Here is a 12155-nt window from a genome sequence, read left to right as displayed (position 1 = left end):
ATTTCACAGGTCATTTTGAGAAATTTCGTTTCAAGACTACTCCTCACGGTTTAGGGCCCCTAAAATGCCAGGGCAGTATAGGAACCCCACAAATGACCCCATTTTAGAAAGAAGACACCCCAAGGTATTCCGTTAGGAGTATGGCGAGTTCATAGAAGATTTTATTTTTTGTCACAAGTTAGCGGAAAATGACACTTTGTGAAAAAACACAATTAAAATCAATTTCCGCTAACTTTTGACAAAAAATAAAATCTTCTATGAACTCACCATACTCCTAACGGAATACCTTGGGGTGTCTTCTTTCTAAAATGGGGTCATTTGTGGGGTTCCTATACTGCCCTGGCATTTTAGGGGCCCTAAACCGTGAGGAGTAGTCTTGAAACGAAATTTCTCAAAATGACCTGTGAAATCCTAAAGGTACTCATTGGACTTTGGGCCCTTTAGCGCAGTTAGGGTGCAAAAAAGTGCCACACATGTGGTATCGCCATACTCGGGAGAAGTAGTACAATGTGTTTTGGGGTGTATTTTTACACATACCCATGCTGGGTGGGAGAAATACCTCTGTAAATGGACAATTGTGTGTAAAAAAATCAAAAGATTGTCATTTACAGAGGTATTTCTCCCACCCAGCATGGGTATGTGTAAAAATACACCCCAAAACACATTGTACTACTTCTCCCGAGTACGGCGATACCACATGTGTGGCACTTTTTTGCACCCTAACTGCACTAAGGGGCCCAAAGTCCAATGAGTACCTTTAGGATTTCACAGGTCATTTTTGTTTCAAGACTACTCCTCACGGTTTAGGGCCCCTAAAATGCCAGGGCAGTATAGGAACCCCACTAATGACCCCATTTTAGAAAGAAGACACCCCAAGGTATTCCGTTAGGAGTATGGTGAGTTCATAGAAGTTTTTATTTTTTTGTCACAAGTTAGCGGAAATTGATTTTAATAGTTTTTTTTCACAAAGTGTCATTTTCCGCTAACTTGTGACAAAAAATAAAATCTTCTATGAACTCACCATACTCCGTACGGAATACCTTTGGGTGTCTTCTTTCTAGAATGGGGTCATTTGTGGGGTTCCTATACTACCCTGGCATTTTAGGGGCCCTAAACCGTGAGGAGTAGTCTTGAAACCAAATGTCGCAAAATGACCTGTGAAATCCTAAAGGTACTCATTGGACTTTGGGCCCCTTAGCGTACTTAGGGTGTAAAAAAGTGCCACACATGTGGTACCGCTGTACTCAGGAGAAGTAGTATAATGCGTTTTGGGGTGTATTTTTACACATACCCATGCTAAGTGGGAGAAATATCTCTGTAAATGACAATTGTTTGATTTTTTTACACACAATTGTCCATTTACATAGAAATTTCTCCCACCCAGCATGGGTATGTGTAAAAATACACCCCAAAACACATTATACTACTTTTCCTGAGTACGGCGGTACCACATGTGTGACACTTTTTTGCAGCCTAGGTGCGCTAAGGGGCCCAACGTCCTATTCACAGGTCATTTTGAAGCATTTGTTTTCTAGACTACTCCTCGCGGTTTAGGGCCCCTAAAATGCCAGGGCAGTATAGGAACCCCACAAGTGACCCCATTTTAGAAAGAAGACACCCCAAGGTATTCCGTTAGGTGTATGGCGAGTTCATAGAAGATTTTATTTTTTGTCACAAGTTAGTGAAAAATGACACTTTGTGAAAAAAAAACAATAAAAATTAATTTCCGCTAACTTTTGACAAAAAATAAAATCTTCTATGAACTCGTCATACACCTAACATAATACCTTGGGGTGTCTTTTTTTTCTAAAATGGGGTCACTTGTGGGGTTCCTATACCGCCCTGGCATTTTACAGGCCCAAAACCGTGAGTAGTCTGGAAACCAAATGTCTCAAAATGACTGTTCAGGGGTATAAGCATCTGCAAATTTTGATGACAGGTGGTCTATGAGGGGGCGAATTTTGTGGAACCGGTCATAAGCAGGGTGGCCTTTTAGATGACAGGTTGTATTGGGCCTGATCTGATGGATAGGAGTGCTAGGGGGGTGACAGGAGGTGATTGATGGGTGTCTCAGGGGGTGGTTAGAGGGGAAAATAGATGCAATCCATGCACTGGGGAGGTGATCGGAAGGGGGTCTGAGGGTTTGGCCGAGTGATCAGGAGCCCACACGGGGCAAATTGGGGCCTGATCTGATGGGTAGGTGTGCTAGGGGGTGACAGGAGGTGATTGATGGGTGTCTCAAGGTGTGATTAGAGGGGGGAATAGATGCAAGCAATGCACTGGCGAGGTGATCAGGGCTGGGGTCTGAGGGCATTCTGAGGGTGTGGGCGGGTGATTGAGTGCCCTAGGGGCAGATAGGGGTCTAATCTGATAGGTAGCAGTGACAGGGGGTGATTGATGGGTAATTAGTGGGTGTTTAGGGTAGAGAATAGATGGAAACACTGCGCTTCGGTGGTGATCTGATGTCGGATCTGCGGGCGATCTATTGGTGTGGGTGGGTGATCAGTTTGCCCGCAAGGGGCAGGTTAGGGGCTGATTGATGGGTGGCAGTGACAGCGGGGGATTGATGGGTGGCAGTGACAGGGGGTGATTGATGGGTGGCAGTGACAGGGGATGATTGATGTGTGATTGATAGGTGATTGACAGGTAATCAGTGGGTTATTACAGGGGAGAACAGATGTAAATATTGCACTGGCGAATTGATAAGGGGGGGTCTGAGGGCAATCTGAGCGTGTAGGCGGGCGATTGGGTGCCCGCAAGGGGCAGATTAGGGTCTGATCTGATAGGTAACAGTGACAGGTGGTGATAGGGAGTGATTGATGGGTGATTGATGGGTAATTAGTGGGTGTTTAGAGGAGAGAATAGATGGAAACACTGCGCTTGGGTGGTGATCTGATGTCGGATCTGCGGGCGATCTATTGGTGTGGGTGGGTGATCAGATTGCCCGCAAGGGGCAGGTTAGGGGCTGATTGATGGGTGGCAGTGACAGGGGGTGACAGGGGGTGATTGATGGGTGATAGGTGATTGGCAGGTGATTGACAGGTGATCAGTGGGTTATTACAGGGAAGGACAGATGTAATTAATGCACTGGCAAATTGATAAGGGGGGGGGGGGGGTCTGAGGGCAATCTGAGCGTGTGGGCGGGTGATTGGGTGCCCGCAAGGGGCAGATTAGGGTCTGATCTGATAGGTAACAGTGACAGGTGGTGATAGGGGGTGATTGATGGGTGATTGATGGGTAATTAGTGGGTGTTTAGAGAAGATAACAGATGTAAATGATACATTTGGGAGGTAATCTGACGGCGGGTTTGCGGGCGATCTAATGGTGTGGGTGGGTGATCAGATTGCCCGCAAGGGGCAGGTTAGGGGCTGATTGATGGGTGGCAGTGACAGGGGGTGATTGATGGGTGATAGGTGATTGGCAGGTGATTGACAGGTGATCAGTGGGTTATTACAGGGAAGAACAGATGTAATTAATGCACTGGTGAATTGATAAGGGGGGGTCAGAGGGCAATCTGAGCGTGTGGGCGGGTGATTGGGTGCCCGCAAGGGGCAGATTAGGGTCTGATCTGATAGGTAAAAGTGACAGGTGGTGATAGGGGGTGATTGATGGGTAATTAGTGGGTGTTTAGAGGAGAGAATAGATGTAAACAATGGATTTGGGAGGTGATCTGATGTCGGATCTGTGGGCGATCTATTGGTGTGGGGGGGTGATCAGATTGCCCGCAAGGGGCAGGTTAGGGGCTGATTGATGGGTGGCAGTGACAGGGGGTGATTGACGGGTGATTGATGGGTGATTGACGGGTGATTGACAGGTGATTGACAGGTGATCAGGGGGATAGATGCATACAGTAAACAGGGGGGGGGGGTCTGGGGGGGGGGGTCTGGGGAGAATCTGAGGGGTGGGGGGTGATCAGGAGGGGGCAGGGAGCAGGGGGGGGATAAAAAAAAAATAGCGTTGACAGATAGTGACAGGGAGTGATTGATGGGTGATTAGGGGGGTGATTGGGTGCAAACAGGGGTCTGGGGGGTGGGCAGGGGGGGGTCTGATGGGTGCTGTGGGCGATCTGGGGCAGGGGGGGGAGAAATCAGTGTGCTTGGGTGCAGACTAGGGTGGCTGCAGCCTGCCCTGGTGGTCCCTCGGACACTGGGACCACCAGGGCAGGAGGCAGCCTGTATAATACACTTTGTAAACATTACAAAGTGTATTATACACTTTGTATGCGGCGATCGCGGGGTTAACATCCCGCCGGCGCTTCCGTATAGCCGGCGGGATGTTGCGGCGAGCGAGCGGTGACAGGCGCCGGCGGAGGATCGCGTCACGGATGACGCGATCGCTCCGCCCATGCCCTTAAATGGACCGCCGCCTCTGTGGGTGAGGCCGTCCTGAAGGGCTCCACTTCCCCGCCGCCCCTGTGTAGTGGGCGGTCGGGAAGTGGTTAAGCAATGATGATGTCCTCATTACAAGAAAAATGTTAGGAAAAATGTTTAAAAAATATCCCTGCATGTATTTAATTTGACCCACACTGGCCTTGCCTGCTGTTTAACAGGTAAGTACTGCAGCCACTGTGAGCAGTGTAGTGATGGCCAAAAATAACTTCCCAAACTGCCATCGCAGGCAGTACACATGTATAACACATGACAGTTCTTATTTTCAAAATATGGTGATCATGGGTTTTCTTGGTTTAGCGAATAACCCTCTTTAGATTGGTTCAGATCAGCTGCATCAATAATATATATCAATCTCAAAATGTTATATATATATATATATATATATATATATATATATATATATATATATATATATATATATATATATATATATACTGTATATATACATACATATATATATATATATTTGTTTTTCATTGACAGGCCAGGGAAGTTCACGCCCAAAAAATTCCATTACTTAGCATATGCTGATATGTGCATGGATTGATGTAATCATACAGTATGTATGTATTAATGTACAGAACACTGGGTGATTTGAATATATTGATCTCTATATATTTTTCATATATAGCCATGGGCGTCGCTAGCCCTATTTTAGGGGGGCCCGTGCCCCCAATATGTCCTAGGGTGCCCCCAATCTATTCACAGGGGTGCCCCGCCGTTAGGACCTGGAGGGGTCGCAGCATGAGGGGAGAGCTTGGTGGCATGTCGGTGGGGACGATCCCCCCCCCCCCTCCCTCACCTTGGGCTCTCCCCTCTGTGCTCCCCTCCAGCATTGAATAGTGGTTATGCAGGCGGCGGGGCAGCGGCAGATACATACCCTCCTTGCGTTCTAGTGCGGACGTTTCTCCCTCTAGTGTCTGACGGTACTTCCTGTTTATACAGGAAGTCATGTCAGAAGCTAGAGAGAGGAACATCCGTGGAATGCAAGGAAGGTATGTACCTGCCGCTGCCCCGCCGCCTGCATAACCACTATTCAATGCTGGAGGGGAGCACAGAGGGGAGAGCCCGAGGTGAGGGAGGGTGGGACCGTCCCCCCTCCCCACCGACGTGCTCCCAAGCTCTCCCCTCATGCTGCGACCCCTCCAGCCCCCAAAAACGGCCCTGAGCGGGCCCGGGAGAAGGGGGGTATGCTGGCTGTCAAGGTAAGGGGGGGCGCCTGTCACTACCTAACTGGGGGTCCCTGTCACTCACTAGTCACTACCTAACCTGGGGGTCCCTGTCACTCACTACCTAACCTGGGGGCGCCTGTCACTCAATACCTAACCTGGGGGGCGCCTGTCACTCACTACCTACCCTGGGGGGCGCCTGTCACTCACTACCTAACCTCAGGGTCCCTGTCACTCACCACCTAAACTGGGCGCACCTGTCACTACCTGAACTGGGGGCACCTGTCACTACATACACTGGGGGACTCCTGGCACTTCTTTAAGTAGGGGGCACCTGTCACTACTTAAACTATCCAGGCCAGCCAGCCCAGCATCACCACCAGCCAACCAGCCCAGAATCCCTATCAAAAAGGCCACAGCATCACCACCAGTCAGCAGTCAGGCCAGAATTTACTTCAACCAGCCAAGCACAGCCCAACATTACTGACATCCAGGTCACATCATCACCACCAGCCAGGCCACAGCATCACTGCCAGGCCTTTCAGCCCACACATCATCCCCAATCCAGCCAAAAACATTATTGCCAGGCACAGCAGCCAGTAGAGGAGAATTCAGAAGCCAGGTGAGAGGTGTCTACCATATTAAGGGGGCATTTATGTGAAATGCTGTCTATTTATGTGCCTCATGACTACTGAATTTGTCTTGTTGGGGGCCTCATGATTGCTGAATTTGTCTTGTTGGGGGCCTCATGATTTGTTTGGGGCCTCATGATTACTGAATTTGTCTTGTTGAGGTCCTCACGGTTGCTGAATTTGTCATGTTGGGGGCCTCATGATTTGTTGGGGGCCTCATGATTGCTGAATTTGTCTTGTTGGGGGTCACATGATTGCTAACTGCAAGACTATGGGAAAAGCTGAATCATCATCATATGAGACAATAGCATTAAACCTACTTTTTTCGCTTTTTAAAACAGAAAATAAAACTGTGAGGTTCTAAAAAAATGAATAAATTTTTTCAGGAGTAGGATGGATGAAATTGTTTATCTTCACAGTTTATTTTCATCTTGGATTTTCCATAATGTTCATGTATGAGTTAAAACGTTTGTACAGTATTTAGTTTAAATTGCTGTTGCCCCTTTGCGATAGATAAGTGACTTTTGGGTTGCAGTTTGGGCACTCGGCCTCCAAAAGGTTTGCCACCACTGTCCTAATCTAATGTCCCACCATTGTTAAGTTCATGAAAATTTGTCTCCACCTGTGACCACACCCACATTCTGGTCCATGGCCACACCCATTTTTCGGCATGGCGCGCCGCACAATGTAACCCTCACATTTTTGAGCCCGCTAGCTGCAGTGTGCTGATCTCATCCCTACAGTATGTACAGTACAGGAAGTGCAGAATTATTAGGCTAGTTCTATTTTTGAGGAATAATTTTATTATTGAACAACAACCATGTTCTCAATGAACCCAAAAAAACCTCATTAATATCAAAGCTGAATATTTTTGAAAGTAGTTTTTAGTTTGTTTTTAGTTTTAGCTATTTTAGGGGGATATCTGTGTCTGCAGGTGACTATTACTGTGCATAATTATTAGGCAACTTAACAAAAAACAAATATATACCGATTTCAATTATTTATTTTTACCAGTGAAACCAATATAACATCTCAACATTCACAAATATACATTTCTGACATTCAAAAACAAAACAAAAACAAATCAGTGACCAATATAGCCACCTTTCTTTGCAAGGACACTCAAAAGCCTGCCATCCATGGATTCTGTCAGTGTTTTGATCTGTTCACCATCAACATTGCGTGCAGCAGCAACCACAGCCTCCCAGACACTGTTCAGAGAGGTGTACTTGTTTTCCCTCCTTGTAAATCTCACATTTTATGATGGACCACAGGTTCTCAATGGGGTTCAGCTCAGGTGAACAAGGAGGCCATGTCATTAGTTTTTCTTCTTTTATACCCTTTCTTGCCAGCCACGCTGTGGAGTACTTGGACACGTGTGACGGAGCATTGTCCTGCATGAAAATCATGTTTTTCTTGCAGGATGCAGACTTCTTCCTGTACCACTGCTTGAAGAAGGTGTCTTCCAGAAACTGGCAGTAGGACTGGGAGTTGAGCTTGACTCCATCCTCAACCCGAAAAGGCCCCACAAGCTCATCTTTGATGAGACCAGACCAAACCAGTACTCCACCTCCACCTTGCTAGCCTCTGAGTTGGACTGGAGCTCTCTGCCCTTTACCAATCCATCCATGGGCCCATCCATCTGGCCCATCAAGACTCACTCTCATTTCATCAGTCCATAAAACCTTAGAAAAATCAGTCTTGAGATATTTCTTGGCCCAGTCTTGACGTTTCAGCTTGTGTGTCTTGTTCAGTGGTGGTCATCTTTCAGCCTTTCTTACCTTGGCCATGTCTCTGAGTATTGCACACCTTGTGCTTTTGGGCACTTCAGTGATGTTGCAGCTCTGAAATATGGCCAAACTGGTGGCAAGTGGCATCTTGGCAGCTGCACGCTTGACTTTTCTCAGTTCATGGGCAGTTATTTTGCGCCTTGGTTTTTCCACAAGCTTCTTGCGACCCTGTTGACTATTTTGAATGAAACGCTTGATTATTCGATGATCACGCTTCAGAAGCTTTGCAATTTTAAGAGTGCTGCATCCCTCTGCAAGATATCTCACTATTTTTGACTTTTCTGAGCCTGTCAAGTCCTTCTTTTGACCCATTTTGCCAAAGGAAAGGAAGTTGCCTAATAATCATGCACACCTGATATAGACTTGATGTCATTAGACCACACCCCTTCTCATTACAGAGATGCACATCACCTAATGTGCTTAATTGGTAGTAGGCTTTCGAGCCTATACAGCTTGGAGTAAGACAACATGCATAAAGAGGATGATGTGGTCAAAATACTCATTTGTCTAATAATTCTGCACTCCCTTTATAAGCTGTTTAGTGCCTGCACTGTGTGCTGATCTACCTCCAGTGTGTACAGTATAAAGTGTTACTCTGTGCCTTTACTGATTTTAAACCAGCTGTATTGTATGCTGATCCCTGCTACTTTCAGTATATACCGTATTAGCTGTAAAGCCTGGTACACACATACAATTTTGATTAGCCAATTTTAGCTCTGTTCATTAAATGCATTGTCTGTTGGCCCACTTACTGCATGGTGGTGGTAAAATTGGTCAGTAATTGACCAATCAAAATTGTATGTGCGTATACATCTTTGATCTATGCCTATACTAATTGTAAATTATCTAAATAAAGGACAGGGGGCTCCATCCAATATTTTGATGGGCAGGCCCGTTATCTGTAGCTTACACCGCTGCTAAGTTCATGTACATTTGGCCCCACCCATGGCCACGCCCACTCACTGTATGGCATACACACCCCACCTTGTGCCCACAGGTGCCCCCAATCTCCAAGGACCCTAGGAACGCCCCTGTATATAGCTCATAGTGAACGGAGAAGTCCATGCAAAGTGTCAGGAGTGCGTTTCCAGTCCTGTTAGACTTACAGCTTACTTACCTGGACTCTATATTGGATTGCTGCCTGGACCAACCTCTGCTTGTTTGTGACCAAAATACATCTGCTCTCTGAAACTTGTTGCTTGGCTGATCGCTTACCTTGTGTATGACCCATGGATTGCCATTCACTATGAATATGTCTTCTCCATGGATTAGTTGCTTGGCTTCCTGCTGTCCTGTATATGAGCCTTGTTTTGCTCCTGGATGTTGTATGGGGGATCCATGCTGAAAAACTGAATGCAGGGTCTGGATTTGCAGGGTTTTAATGGACCCTGATCACTCACGGATACACGGAGGGGTAGTGAAGGGCAATGCAAAAACGAATCTCCCTTTACACAGGCTATTCTTGCACACAGAAATGGAGGGAGATCCGCATTGCCTACTGACTGCTCCTCCCCTTCACGTCAACCCAATAGGTGTCCCCCAGGTAGCCTGAGGGGGTAGCAGCCAGGATGGGGGGGGGGGGTAGCGGGCACAGTGGTGTGGAGGGGGTTACCTCCCTCTCCCTCACCTGGGTCCCCCGTCCCCACTCCCGCTCCAGCTATGTGTGGCAAAAGAGCGAGCAAGAGGGTAAGTAATTACCTTTCTTCCTCTGCTCACCGCATGACTCCCGGCAATGCCGCCCACTTTCTTTTACTTAAAGGGAAGGTTCAGGGACTAATTAAAAAAAATAAAAATCCATTTCCACTTACCTGGGGCTTCCTCCAGCCCGTGGCAGGCAGGAGGTGCCCTCGGCGCCGCTCCGCAGGCTCCCGGTGGTCTCCGGTGGGCGACCCGACCTGGCCAGGCCGGCGGCCAGGTCGGGCTTCTTCTGCGCTCCATGGTGCGTTTCACGCCGGCGCGATGACGTCATCGGACGTCCTCCGGGCTGTACTGTGCAGGCTCAGTAGTTCTGAGCCTGCGCAGTACAGCCCGGAGGACGTCCGATGACGTCAGCGCGCCGGCGTGAAACGCACCATGGAGCGCAGAAGAAGCCCGACCTGGCCGCCGGCCTGGCCAGGTCGGGTCGCCCACCGGAGACCACCGGGAGCCTGCGGAGCGGCGCCGAGGGCACCTCCTGCCTGCCACGGGCTGGAGGAAGCCCCAGGTAAGTGGAAATGGATTTTTATTTTTTTTAGTTAGTCCCTGAACCTTCCCTTTAACTTAATTTCCAGGTGCCTTTTTTTGATGTGCGCCACTGTTGTTACTCTTCTGAGCCACCTGAATGTTTTCTCTCTTAAATTCAATTGTGATCAGATTTGGTACCTACCACATTTTTTTTTTACCCAGTTCCAATAAACAACACACACAAAATGAGCCAAGGAAAAATAAAGCTTTATTATTCAGCAAGGTCTTAAAACGGCCATGGAAAATTGATTGAAAACATATCAAAATACAGAAAAAAACTACTTTTTTCCTCAGTGAAGGACGCCGTTTTATAATGTGTTGTTCTCTGACAAGGAACAAGATTTGATATCTGAACTGAAGCACTGAATTACCTGAAAAGTTTAAAGAAAAGGTTAAGGTGGTCTCAAGAGTAAAAGCAATGCTGGATCCAAATCCCTAGTTGCAATGGAAAAAAAATGCTATTCTTCATACTGATAACAATACACTATTATTAGAAGCTTCTTTTGCAGCATCAACTCTCAGAGGAATTTAAAATAGTGTGGATAGTGTAAGCCATGTCAAAAATTGAGTTGTTAAATACATTTAAAAGGCCACAGCTATCTTGCAATTGTCTATATACAGCAAAAAAGAAAATATAGTGCAAGCTAAAACAATATTGTTCTATTTTGCCTAAATACATTAACAAAATTTACTACAGATCTGCAGCAAATAAAATATCGCTAGTAGAATATATAACACATATGGGAGTGTCCAGTAAATGTCAGTAAAATTGCTTTGCACGGGGAGCACACAATAATTTTACCCGGACTTCTGACAGCTCTGTAGTGTGCGTTACTGGCACAGCATAGGAGTAGTGCTGTGCACTGCCTGGGCATAATAATTTTACTGACATTTACTGATTACACCCTTAGTTTGATAGAACTCATACTAGTATTTTGTTAAAAAATAAAATGTACCATACCCATTAACTGCTAGCATAAAATACATACTTTGGGTACATGTTGTTTTTATCTATAGCTTTTATATACGAACTGCATTCTATAATTCTAGGATCTTGAAGATCACCTCACCTTCCACCGGCTGCATAAATGTATACTGTATAAATATTGGCAATCACTGTTAAAACAGTAGGGGGTCATGTTTCAGATAAGCAGCTAAGGAGGGAAATACAGTAAAGGGAGGAGGAGGAATACATTATAGATAAAAAGAACCCCCAGCATGCAGCTGTTTGGCAATGACTACTAAGGGGCCAGTGCTCCTTAAGTATGTGAACTCCAAATCATAACAGCAGAAAAAGTTTTGAATGCAGGATTAGCATCTTTATCACTTAATACACTCAGACCAGTTGCTGTTGAAATTTGATTTTGATTGTGACACTCCTGCTTTAAAATGGAACTCTGAATAGGATGAAGGCAACTTTGTGACACCCACTGCTGTCTATCTTGATCACAGTCCTGCTGAAAAGCCCACATTTCCAGCACTGTGAGGCTCCACCATTCAAGCCTTATAGAGGGGAACTGAAGCTTTGACTGGATACATCATTTCACAAGAAGGGCTTAATAGTAGGGAATGATTAATGAGTTGTAAATAATTAAAAGTTGATGCAGCATTATGCAAGTTTTGTCTCCAAATGTATGCAGCTTGAAAATGAACCAATCCTGGTGAGGTAAAATGTGATTGGCCCAGCTGCATACATTTACATAATCCTGCGTCTGCTCAAAATTATTTGCATCTCCTTAACCATCCTTATTTAATAGAGCCAAATGAGTTTAAAGGAAATCTGTGCTGCCTAAACCACATGTAATGTATAAAAGAACTGAGTCTTCTGAGCTGCACATTTTTGATTCTTACTCTACTCTTACTGCTGCATTTGAAGATGAAGTTGATAAATAGTGAGTGTATGCATATTTTTAAGATTTTGCCTGCAGGAGCTAATGATGAAGTAGATAA

Source organism: Hyperolius riggenbachi, chromosome 5 (genome assembly GCF_040937935.1).
Source record: "Hyperolius riggenbachi isolate aHypRig1 chromosome 5, aHypRig1.pri, whole genome shotgun sequence".
Classification (NCBI taxonomy): Eukaryota; Metazoa; Chordata; class Amphibia; order Anura; family Hyperoliidae; genus Hyperolius; species Hyperolius riggenbachi.
Note: the sequence above shows the minus strand (reverse complement) of the source record.